The 13,884-nt window shown below is 29.4% G+C and overlaps 1 long non-coding RNA gene across 3 annotated transcripts; it reads left to right on the top strand.

Annotated features, from left to right (window-relative positions):
- The first annotated feature begins 9,205 nt into the window (after positions 1 to 9,205).
- On the top strand, positions 9,206 to 12,274 carry LOC149988071 (uncharacterized). Of its 3 annotated transcripts, none has more exons than XR_016505910.1 (3): positions 9,206 to 10,442; positions 10,777 to 10,940; positions 11,264 to 12,274. It is a non-coding gene; the product is annotated as an uncharacterized LOC149988071 (long non-coding RNA). The 3 variants fall into 3 exon arrangements; XR_016505909.1 differs by having other exon boundaries at positions 9,208 to 10,442; positions 10,774 to 10,940; XR_016505908.1 differs by lacking the exon at positions 9,206 to 10,442 and adding an exon at positions 10,453 to 10,565.
- Positions 12,275 to 13,884: the final 1,610 nt, after the last annotated feature.

Below are 13,884 nucleotides of genomic sequence, written 5' to 3'. Positions count from 1 at the left end.
AAATTGAGTTAATGCATTGCAAGCATTAACTCCCTCAATTGCTCTTGAATTTTTGCCATTGCACTCTTCATTTCAGTAAGTTCTGCCATAATAACACTTAAAAAAGAGAAGATGTCTAATATTGCTTAAAACAAATAGAAGAGAGGACTTGAGAACAAAGAAAATACTATGAATAATATCAGTTAAGAAGAGGGTAATCCACAACTTCTAATACACTTATGAATTATGAAGAAAAAAGGGTAATCCACTCTGAATCAAGATTAGACAAAGCTCTGATATTGTAAGTGCACTCTTGTCAATCTGTCAAGGACAAAAATTTGATAAAAATAAATAAATAAGTGAGACTTTTTTCAAAGAAAGATGATAAAATAGAAATAACTAAATAAGTATATTAAGAAAGAAACTAGAATGGCTATTGCCAAAAGACAAAAAAACTAGAGATCCTTGAAACTAGACTAGAAGCAAGAAAGGAGTTGAAAAGAGTGAAGAGGACTTAATTCTTGTCTCTATATATACTATCTAACTAGGGGCTACGTGGCAATATTCTATAAGACCTCCAATATGTGTTGACTTTGTAGGACACATGCCTTAACTTACAAGGCAGGTTTTTCTACATGTGGGCCACATAGTTAGCTTGGTCTTCAAGCTAACTACATGTGTGGTACATGGCCAACTTATTGACCACGTTTCTAATCCAAAAAGTCAATTAAAGATACCTATAAAGTCAAAGCAGCATCTATAAAGCTTCTAAGAAGCTTCCATAGAAGATATTATAGAATTAATTTATTTTTACCTACTTTTACTTACTTCTACTTATTTATACATGTAATTACTAGCTTACATGCATATGTCCATGATACCAAAAACTGACTTAATAAGTTTTCTTTTAGCATTGATTTGGAGTGGTTTGATTGTATATTAACTTTGTAAGATCTATGCAAAGTCAGGATTTCACTCTAGATTTGTAAAATAAAGTTGTTGATAATTTTTGGAGAATTTTATAAGTTTGGCAATAGATCTATAAATGAAATTTAGAAGATTTGTTGATTTATATGTGTTCAATATATTATTTAAGTTTGAGCTTAATTAAAGGATTAGATTGAGGATTATTGAGGTTTAAGTAGATCGGGGTTTCAAAAAGTAGAGTTTTAGGACCAATGAGGGTTTTTTTAGATTACTTGCAATCTATTAATTGGATTGGATTGAAAATTATGTATATAAGTAGAAGACTTATTTTCTTATATATATAAAAATTTTGAAATCAATTGAATGATTTAATAAGGAGATATTGGCATTAGAAATTCAACACTTATATTAGAGAAGGAGGCCTGCCAACATAAGAGCAAATATTAGGATCAATTTTCTTTTGGTGAATTTGATCTTCTTCAAAAAAAATTACTTGTTGTCAACTTAATTGTTAAGAGGCATTAAAATTTTGAATTAAGATCAATAGTTCATTCATTAGTTATTGAGATTAAAATCTAGTACAGAAATTATTTGGGATTGTTTAGGATATGGTTAGGATTTATTTACAATCTATTTAAAATTTATTTTGGATTTTTTTAGGATTTGATTAGGATTTGAATAAGGTTTATATAGAATTTGGTTAATTTTTGATTAGGATTTGATTAGAATTTGATTAAATTTTGATCAAGATTTATTTAAAATTTGGTTAGGATTTGATTATGATTTGGTTAGAATTTATTAGGATTTGACTAGGATTTATTTGGAATTTGATTAGGATTTATTTAGGATTTGTTTAGGATTTTACTAGGATTTATTTGGAATTTGATTAGGATTTATTTAGGATTTGTTTAGGATTTTACTAGGATTTTATTAAGGTTTTTTTAGAATTTGACTAGAATTTGGTTAAGGTTTATTTAGGGTTTGATAAGGATTTGATTAGGATTTATTAGGATTTGACTAAGATTTATTTAGGATTTGGTTAGGATTTGACTAGGATTTAATTAAATTTTCTATTTAAATATTTTATTAAGAATTCTATTTTAGTATATTTTTGAATTCTATATTATTTCTTTATGTTTTCTTTAAAGGTTCTTTAAGAAGACTTTGTGTTTCTTACATAATTCTTTTGAAATTTTGATTGAATTTGATTTGATGTTTGATTATATTTGCTAATCTTTAATTATAATTTGTTTAAGAATCTATTAGAGTTGATAGGACTTGTTTTTGCAAATTTCGTTTTATCTTCCACAGCCAAGTGTCCGGTGCATTTTCAAGCCAAACACCATGTATTACGACAATGTCTTTTAAAGAATCAATTGTCACATGTAATAGCTTGAGCAATAAATTGTTTGAAAGATTTTGTCTTTGACATTGTCAGTAATAAGTCTTTGACATTATCCTTCAACTCATATCAAAATTGATTGATCAAAGCTTTGTCATTTTAGTCTACGTCACAAGCACGATTCTGGAATTCAATAGCATGTGTAGTGGCTGACCGAGATCCTTGTCGTAAAGATAAGAGCTTAGTCTCTACTACTCTTTCTTGATCACTTTCTTCAAATGTGGATATAAACACTTCTAGGAATGAATTCAAATCATAAAATAATCGTGAATCTTTTTCTATTAAAGTTACAAATCAAAAAAGAGCACTTTTTGATAAAAGTATACTTATGAATCTGACTTGAATAAATCCATCAAGATATTGGAATGAATGCAATCTTAGATAGATCTTGATTTGTTGCAAAAATCCTCAAAATTTTAATCTTATTTAATCAAACTTCTCAGGCATACTAATCTTTGTCCTTGTCATGCTCATAGAAGCAAAACTCCTTGGATTTGGTTGTGTGGTCGATCTACTTACTTCCTTCAATTACACAACTTCTTGTTGTAAATTTTGAATTTATTCCATAGAGATACGCATAGTACTTCCATGATTCACATTGAAAATATGTGAGATTTTTACTCTTAGAGTATTGACAAGCTCATAATGATCTGCAATAGTTCTAAATCTATTTTCACTTCCACTAAGAATAGCATCCATAATCTTTCCTTCAATAGACCACTCCAACAAATTCAAAGAATTAAATTAGAGGAGGATAATCTACAACTTCTAATAAAATTTTCTACAAAGAGGAGTAATCCACTCTCTTTAAAAAAAAGATCAGTGTTAAAAAATAAGATTTTTTATTTAAAGGTTCAAAGTTTGCAATTCATAAAATACAAAAATAGAAGTAGGATAATTCATTCATTTCTAAAATAAGACAAAGACAATATGTTAGCATTCTTATCAAACTATTAAGGACATGAATCTCAAAGAAAAAAAATCTTCAATTATCATGGACAAATACATATAAATCAATAATTACCTATATGATTTAGATAAATATAAATAAAAATAGATTAATTCCATAATAATTTCTATAGAAGCTTTCTAGAAGCTTCATAGATACTACTTTGATTTTATAAGTATTTTTAATTAATTTTTTAGATTAAAAACGTAGTCCACAATTTGGCTATGTGCCATACATGTTGGTAGCTTGAAGAACAAACTAACTATATGGTCTATATGTAAAAAACTTGCCTTGTAAGCTAAGGCATATGTCTTGCAAAGTCAACACATATTAGAGGTTCTATAGAACATTGCCACGTAGCTCCTAGTTATATATATATATATATAGAGAGAGAGAGAGAGAGAGGCAAGAATGAAGCCATCTTTATTCTTGTCAATTTCTTTCTTATTTTTAGTCTAGATTCAAGAGTCTCTAGTTTCTTTATCTTTTACCAATAGCCATTCTAGTTTCCATTTAAATTACATATTACTTTCTTGTTATTTTGTCACTTTTCTTTTAACACAAATTTTTGAGATTTATGCATCTTCTTTCAATTCATGTCCTTGATAGATTAATAAGAATATACTTATAATATTAGACCTTTTTCTTTTCTTGAATAAGAATAGATTATCTTTTTTTTTTTATAAGACATAAGTGTATTAGAAGTTGCAGATTACCATCTTCTAAAGTGATATTATTTTTAGTATCTTCTTTATTCTTAAGTTACTTCTTCTACTTGACTTGAGCAATATTAGATATTTATTTTTTAAGTATTATCATGGAAGAGCTTGTTGAAATGAAGAGTGCAATGGCACAAATGCAAGAACAATTGAGAGAATTAATGCTTGTAATACATCAACTCAATTTACCACCACAAGGAGCAACAAGAACATTAGAAAGTGAAGACATAGATATGATTAGAGCTACTTCAACATGTGCACCCAATCATGTTCCTTCTCGTATGGTGGACCATCCTTTTACTACTAGAGAACTAAAAATTACCTTGCTTGAAAAGTTTGATGGCATAAGATCTAAGTTTCAAGAATGTATTAATCAAGTATAACTTGTGATTGAACTTCAATCCCAAAGCTATCCAATTCCATGATGACAAGTTAGATTCATTGATACACTTCTTTTAGGTTCAATATTATCATGATTTTTATCTTTTCTTGAACGATGAGATCCAATATTAGATAATTTGGAGACTTTTTTAGTGGACTTTTGATCTATGTATGGAAAACATGATACAACTTATGTTGCAACCAACAAGATCCATATTCTACAACAAGGCAATCTATTCGTAACATTATATGCTTCAAAATTTTGACAACTTGCAATTAATATCAAGTGGGATGACGCTGCATTGATTAGCCAATTTTTCTATAGATTACAATATGAAGTAAAGAAATTGATGCTCAACTTATCTAATCCTTAAACATTGAGTAAAATAATTGACTTTGCTGTGAAGTATAATAATTGATTTTTTGAATTTTGATCTAAGAGTCAAAAAAGTAGGCGTCAATATTACTATAATTCAATGGCATCACCAATACCTCCTCAATGCATACATTCAAAAGTAGAGGATATACAAATTGATGCGGTACATTTCAAACCTCTTACTGAGCAAGAAAAGACTTGCCACCATTAGGAAGGATTGTGCTTGTATTGTGGAGAACATAAGCACACTGCTCATCATTATCCAAAGAAGCAATGTAATTATAAAATAAGAAGTACGAATGTTAAAGAAGATAATATATTAGAAAACAAGTCTATCAAGCTAGAATAGAAACTATGTAGCTAAAACTTTATACAATACCTAATAAAGGTCTTATTTTTTCCTCAAAACCTTCTTCTTATTTTATATTAAACATTATTTTAGAACTTATACATTACAAAGCCTTTGCCTTGTTAGATTCAAGAACCTCAGTGTATTTCTTAAATGAAGACTTAGCTAAAAGACTTAATATATCTTTAATAAAAAAAATTGAATTTGTTCAAGTAGAAGTCATAGATGGTCGCATGTTGTCTTTTAGAGATGATACTCACAAAAAAAAATTCATAGAAGTAATAACTAATGGACACAATAGCTTTGTGGTATTTAATATCATTAGATCTTCATCTAATCCAATCATTTTAGGTTTATCATGGTTAAAAAAATACAACCCTTGAGTAAATTGGATTTCTCATACTCTTAATTTTTTTAAAAGTATAACTATGAATGCAGTTAATCAAGTAGAAAATCACAAGTCTAGTACAATTAAACATATGTTTGTAGGTGCAAGAGTTTTTTTACATGCTACAAAAAAAGGATCACCTTGTATCATTTATGCCACATCCATTTCTAATAAAGTAAAGACTTCAAGTGGTATTCAAAGCCAATATTAGGATTTTGAAGATGTATTTAAAAAAAAGAATGTAGATACTCTTCTAGAATATTATTCCTATGACTACTCAATTGACCTTCAAGAAGGAATATATCTGCTATTTGGACCAATCTACAATTTATCACAGAATGAGTTGGCCAAACTCAATGAGTATATTGAAGTGAATCTAGCCAAGAACTTCTAAGGCCATTCCAAATCTCTAGTGGAAGCCCCAATTCTATTTGTAAAGAAAAAGATGGATCATTATCGATATGTATTGATTATTGAAGACTCAACAAGATCACCATCAAAAATAGGTACCTACTACTTTTAATATCTGGACTTCTTGATCAATTGAATCAACCTAATATCTATACAAAAATAGATCAACAAGGAGCATACAATCTAATATGCATCAAAGAAGGAGATAAATGGAAGACTGTATTTTGAACTAGATATAGACATTTTGAATATAATGTCATACTTTTTAGACTTACAAATGCACCAGCAGCTTTTCATTATCTTATGAATGATGATTTTTGAGAGTTTTTAGACAATTTTGTTGTCTATTATGTAGACAATATCTTGATCTATTCTAAGAACATAGAAGAACATAAATTTCATGTTTGTTGTGTCTTATAAAAATTAAGAGATGCACCATTCTATGCCAAGATAAAAAAGTATACATTCCATACTATTTAAGTTGATTTTTTAAGTTACATCATTTCAAATGATAGACTTATGATGGATCATTAGAAAGTTCAAATGATAATGGATTGGAAGATCCCAAAAATAGTTTGAGATGTCTAATATTTTTTGGAATTTGCCAATTACTATTAGATCTTCATCAAAGACTTCTTTCAAATAGCAGCTCTTCTTACATGTTTGACTTATAAAGACAAACTTCAATGAAATCAAGAAGCAAAAATAACATTTGAAGCTTTAAAGACAACTTTTATTTTTGTACCAATCTTGTATCGCATTGACTTTTCTAAGGTATTCTTTATGGAAATAAATGCATCGGACTTTGCTTTGGATGTTGTATTATCATAAATGGAAATAGATAATAAACTTTACCCAGTAGCTTTTCATTCCAAGAAATATTTAGCAGCCAAGATTAATTATGAGATCCACAACAAAGAGCTTCTTGCAATTGTGGATTCTTTCCAAGAATGGCATCATTATCTAGAAGGCACTTCTAATCTAATCACCATATATATGGATCATAAGAATCTTAAGAATTTCATATCAGTTCATGTTTTGAATTGCCGCTAAGCTTGTTAAAGCATGTCTTTGTCAAGATTTGAATTCAATATTACTTATCGGCTAAAAAAACAACAAAGTTTGTTTAATGCCCTTTCCAGACATTCTTATCTTGCTCCTAAAGAATGAGATGCAGCTTTTCATCAATAAAAGAAAATTTTATTGAAGCCAAAATAATTTCATCTTTGAGCAATGAAATCAACATTGATTGTTGATTCAAATTTTCTAAACAAATCTAGTCAAGTATGTCATTTGATCCTCTTGTTCATGATATTAAGAACACTTCTTCTAAGTCTTGTGATACTTCTAAGTTTATAATCAAAAACAACCTACTTTATTTCAAATGATGCTTATATGTGCTAGAAGGAGAAGTACATTTACGTATTCTTTAAGCATATCTCAACTTTTCAACAACATGACATTTTGGATACAATAAGATTCTAGAGCTAATATCTAAAGATTTTTGGTGGTCTCAAATGTAGAAGGTTGTAAAAGACTTTGTTCAATCGTATGATATTTGTTCAAGGTCAAAAACTCCTCGGCATTGACCTTATAGACTTCTTCAACCATTTCCTATTCCAGAACAACGATGAGCTTTTATTCCTATGGATTTTATTACAAATCTTTCAATCTCAAAATTATATGATTCTATATTTGTGATAGTAGATTGTTTTACCAAAATGGCATATTTTATATCATGCACAAAATCTATCACAAATAAAGAAACTGCCAAGCTTTTCTTTGACAATATCTATCAATATCATGGATTATTAAAAGATATTATATTGGTTAGGAAGACTCAATTTGTATAAAGATTTTAGAAAACTCTTTTTAAGATTTTAAAAGTATACATAAAGTTTTCTTAGATCTTTCATCCTCAAATCAATAGACAGATAAAGCTTGTAAACTAAGTTTTGGAGCAATACTTAAGGTGTATCATCAATTATCAACACAATGATTAGAGAACCTTCATGCCATTAGCAAAGTTTGTTTATGATAATACAATACATTCTTCTATGTAACAAATATCTTTCTTTGTCAATTATAGTTATCATCTACGACTTGATACTTTTGACTTTTCAAAAGTTGATAATCCTATGGCAAAAGGTTTAACAAATTATTTGTTAGAGCTATATGCAACAATGAAGATGCAGTTAAAGAAAGCTCAAAAATGACAAAAGATCAACGTGGATGCTTATTGAAAAGAACAACCATAATTCAAGGTCTAAAGAAGATTGCATTCTACTTTTTATCTTTTTTTGTAGCTTCTGTATATTTGTGACACGAAGAAGATGAAGAATCAAGAACTAGCAGATTGAACTCAAGAGCTTTCATTTGCGGACTTACCAAATAAGACATTGTGATTGTCACAACCTTTAAGTCGACAAAATTGAGATGAAGATTCTTAAGAATAACATGTCTTTTTTTGAATAGATGGCAAGATACAATGTATTTGGTATCACAACCTTCAAAGAGACTCCCAATGTTTGGTGATTTTATTAGAGGTAGGAACAACTCTTGATGGTGTTTCTAATATTTTATTTAAAAGAAGTTAAGAAAACCTCAACAACAACCAAATAATAGAGTAGTCTTCTTGCCCTAGTATAGGATACTATTGATGGTTGAGAGGGCCTATCAACTATCTTTGAAGACGACAAAGACCAAAATATGTGGCAAATATAATTTACCACATCTTAGATTTTTTCAACATATGAAGTCCGCTCCTCATAGAACTGGTCCCTAGAAGGGAGGGTAATGTCATGGATATATACATGTAAATCAATAATTATCTATATAATTTATATAATAATAGATAAAAATAAGTCAATTCTATAATATCTTCTATAATAGCTTCTTAGAAGCTTCATAGATATTACTTTGACTTTATAGGTGACTTTAATTGACTTTTTAGGTTAGAAACGTGGTCAACAAGTTGGCCATATGCCACACATGTTGGTAGCTTGAAGAACAAGCTAACTATGTAGCATATATGTAAAAAACTTGCATTGTAAGCTAAGGCATGTGTCTTGCAAAGTTAATACATATTAGAGGTCATATAGAATATTGCCACGTAGCTTCTAGTAGATAGTATATATAGAAGCAAGAATGAAGCCCTCTTCATTCTTATCAATTTCTTTCTTGCTTTTAGTCTAGATTCAAGAGTCTCTAATTTCTTTGTCTTTTGGCAATAGCCATTTTAATTTTTTTTAATATACATATTACTTTATTGTTATTTTTTCACTTTCCTTTTAATATAGATTTTCCAAGTTTATGCATCTTCTTTTGGTTCATGTTCTTGACATCAATATACTCTTGTATCACTAAAAAGAACTAAAAAGTCACTCACATATGATATAATATTGAACTAGAATGGTTACTGCCAAAAACAAGAAGATTAGAAAGTCTTGGAACAAGACTAAGGACTAGAAAGGCATTGACAAGAGTGAAGAAGGCTTCACTCTTGCCTTCATATATACCCTCTAACTAAAAGCTATGTGGCGATATTCTATAGGACCTCCAATATGTATTGACTTTGCTAGCTACATGTCTTAACTTACAAGGCAAGTTATTAATGTACGCACCACATAGCTAGCTTGTTTCATAAGCTATTATACGAAGTTAACTTTGTCTACAAGGTACTAATATGTGGTTAACTTATTAGCAAAGTTTCTAACCTATAAACACATCTGAAGTCAAAATCGTATCTATGAAGCTTCTAAGAAGCTTCTCTAGAAGACTTTATAAAAATAATCTATATTTATCTATTTCTACCTAATCATATAAGTAACTATTGAGATAAATATATATATCTACAATAAGCTTCTAGGAAGCTTTTTTAGAAGGCTTTATGAAATTAATCTATATTTATCTACTTCTATCTAATTATATAAGTAACTATTGAGATAAATGTATATGTTTGTGACATATTGATGTATGTATTTGCACCTCTACCTAAGTCTCCTTAGTGCTTGTATCAATGGCCAACCTCCTGAGTGATGCATGCCTTTGTGCCTCCGCCTAAGTCCACAGCAATGAACGTATAAATAGCTGACCACAATGGCGCTACACCTCTACAATCCTACATCAAATGAAGATAATAAAACAAAATGAAAATAGCAAACACATCCAAATCAAGAGAAGACATCACATACCTTTTCAAACTTGAAGAAATAGTAGAGGAACTACAAGAGAACTCTCAAACATTGTCACACCAAAAAAGAGATTGAAACCCTAAATTTTTCATATATATATTTGTTCTAAAATGGATGAATTTTTATAATGAATGAATTTTAATTCATGGATGAAGACTAATGTTCTAATGGGAGTATTAGGAGAAATATTCAATATAGTACACTAATGTCTAGTTAGAATACTATCTACTTAATTGTGACCTTACACCAAGAGTTGTGACTCTTGGTGTCACACTTGAGAATTGATCATATTAAATATAAGATGTTTCCAACATCCTGGGACTACCCTCCTGAGTACCAAACGGTTGTTTCCCAGCTGGCAGTTTCTAGTTGAGCTGCTGACTCTCTTGACGTATTTGTTATCTTATAGGTGTATTTATGTGTAACTGCAATCGGGGACGAATTGTTGATGCCTTCTCTTCCACATGCGTCAATCAACGAAATTGCTAGAAGTGCTATTAGCACACCCTCTTTCCTGAACTTTGTGTTGGAGCTTGTGAAGGATTTTTTTGTCATCGAGTTTGAACAGATTCCTGGTTGACATGGACAGAAATTGGCCACTGTATCGTTTAGTGCTCATGGGAGTGTTGTGAAGCAATTCTTATGTTTCAGCTCTGAAGTTTCAAAACTTAACAGGGAAATTGTTCTGTTTCCATCCAGTAGGGAGACGTCCGGCTGGGGAAGCAATCCAAGTTGGTGGTCAATGTGGATGCGAAACAGCTCAATACTGAAAGTGCTTATGGAACTCTTTGCGGAGCTTGGCTCCTGCTTCAGCGACTGGATATCACCAATCGATGCTTTTGCTCAAAGCGGCCTAAATGTACCAGGTGAGGTGGATGAAATGGGTGGAAACTATTTTTATCGGTTAACATCTAGTCCCTTGAGGTACTTCGAGTCGTGGATTCAGCATTTTACGACTTCATTGAGAACACGGTTTTGTCAGAATAAACCTTAATGCTGTGGTTTTAGGGGTTCTGAGAGAAAAGCTACGAATGAGGATGAATGCCCCAGGAATTTAAACTTATGTTACCTTACAGCGAGAGAGAGAGAAGGGTCTTACCCACTGTCATTGTGATCACACCAGTTCGATTTCAATTCGTTCTGCAAAGCAACTAATTCAGGTCGGTTCACCGAGTTTATTTTTCTTCAGGTGGGTCATCTCACATCTCCATCCACGACTCGGCGCTGCACTGATCTTGGGGTGATTTTGAAACTGACACCCCAGAATCAAAATTCCAACCAATTTCATGAGTAAAAAGCAATCGAACAAGTTTGATAAAGTTTTGAGCATATATGTTCACTGTGGTTTGTGCGAGAACAATCCCTCCAATGTATCTCGGCTTTTGACCACTGCAGAGATTTAGTAGTTATGAGATCATTGCACAATTCTTCCGCTGTCTGTTTCGAATTCTATATGCCAAAGTTATCATACTGGATAAACTGTTAAATATGCAGTTTGAAAATATGATCATATTTGTGTTGTTCATTAGAGCTGACGAATTTAAATCTTTAGATTGTTGAGGAAACCAGAATTATTGAGAACTGGAAACAGCATGACTAATAAGGGGTAAATTCAAACTTCATATATTCATGACAGCCCCTTCCATCGAAATGTGAGTAAGATGTCACTTGGTACACAGTTCAACTAAGCAGCAAGAGTCACAACAGTAATCTCCAGTGTACGAAAGTCTTCAATGTATCCCTCTGCAATCTGAGTAGCGGTTGAAAATCATGCACACCTCGTAAGGACTTTGCTAGTGACTTCAGTGGATTTTGTTCTGCCGGTGATGCTTATTTGCAACAAAACAAGTAGCTCCACCTGCTCCCAGGATGTTCTGTTTGTTACTCACTCAGTGTAACAGGCTTTCTATTATCTTGCAGTAAGCAGTTTCAAGACATTTGCACATGGTTATCTATCAGCTTGTAAAAGAAGCTTCCAGTCAGTGTGTCAAAGTAGGAGAATAGGTGGACTAAAATTTAACAAAGAATAAAAGGTTCTAACATGTTAAATAGGTTTTGTTGATTTTTTTTGCATTATTTGTTTTGTCTTTTATATTATTGTAGTCCTTAGCTATGTGCTTACAGTACTATCTTTCATTACTCTGTCCAATGTATGATTACAAATATGCTTTTGTAATATCCAATCATTTATTGTCTTGCTTCATGTATTATCACGACTGTATACAATTATAAATGTGTTTTTTGTAATGCAGTCACGGCTTGAATGTGAGCTATTTTGCATGCAAAGTAGATACCACCTCTATTATTGGATCTTTTAATGTTTTATAACCAATCCAATCTAATCTATTTTTTTTTATATTATTATTATCATTTTTAGTTATTTCTTTCAATTTTTACTATAACTTAATTATTTTTTTATTTTTCATTATTATTAAAATAAATAAATAAAACTATGCTGTAATTTAAGTATCAATTACTACAACAATAATTTCTTATTTGACCAAGATTTCAATTTAGCATCTTCTTTTAGAATTATTAGAATCATAAATAATTTATTAGTTTATAAAATTTAGACACAAACCAAATTATCATCAATATATATTAGAAAAATCGTTTGGTGCACATGTTAGAAGTAAATTGAGGTCTATAATTACCACTTTGATATCTTATATCATAGCATTGTATATATTGTTATAAAAATATAAAAGTCATGTCTTTTTAAACCACAATATTAATATAGTCTTATCTTCTAAGATCTAGAATTGCACCATTTGACTTTACAATAATTTATAAGCAAGCAACATAGAAAGTTGGGATTTTAGATAAGATGCATTAGTAGTATGCTGCATTATCTTAACAATAAATAAATAAAAATAGGACTTTTATTTGTTAACATTTGTTGAATAATCTAACTGATTGATAAAAAAAATTCAAATTTTTGCATAGTTGTAATTTTGTAATTGTAAAAAAGAACTTGATTTTACTATTATAAAAAATAATATAAGATATATATATATATATATATATATATGTGTGTGTGTGTGTGTGTGGTAATATGAATGCTTAACAAACACATTTTTTTGTTGCTTAAGAGGCTATAAAATTATGTTATTTACATGAATATTATTTTTTTATGACAAAAATTTGCTCAAACAATTTTAAAAAATTAATACAATTTTATATTTGATTCTAACTTTCCACAACTTTACTTGATTAACCAACTTTTTTATTAATGTTTTAAAAAAATGTATGACATTGGAGCACTCTAATGATCAAGAATCTTCTCAACTAGCTTTAAGTGAATCAGAAATAATACTCAATCATCAATTTACAATTTTTTATACCACACAAACAAACAACCAAAAAAAAAAAAAAAAAAAAAAAAAAAAAAATTACACTTTTTGTTAGATACATTTTTTTATAAATCATTGTTGTATTTTGAAGTGTATAATTTTTTGTAAGTTAAATCAAAATATAATTTATTGCTTATATTTTAAGTTATAAAATTTATTTGATTTGTGCTTTAGATTCTATCATAGTTGATAACATTTTTAATAAATTAATTTTATTTATAATTACATATATATATATATATATATATTAGTAAAATAATTAAATTTCGAATACTAAACTATTTAAAATAATAATTATTTTGTTATTTGTCAAAATACTTCTATATATTTTTTATTGGATAATCTTTTTAAAATAAATTAATAAAAATTCTTGTTCTTGTAATAAACTAAACTAAAGGATTTAAGATAAAAAAATAATTAATAAAATTATAAATACATGTTAGTTTTATATGTTTTA

The sequence above is a fragment of the Physcomitrium patens genome, chromosome 12, assembly GCF_059467195.1.
Source record: "Physcomitrium patens ecotype Gransden chromosome 12, ASM5946719v1, whole genome shotgun sequence".
Taxonomy (NCBI): domain Eukaryota; kingdom Viridiplantae; phylum Streptophyta; class Bryopsida; order Funariales; family Funariaceae; genus Physcomitrium; species Physcomitrium patens.
This window is presented reverse-complemented; position numbering and strand designations above follow the sequence as displayed.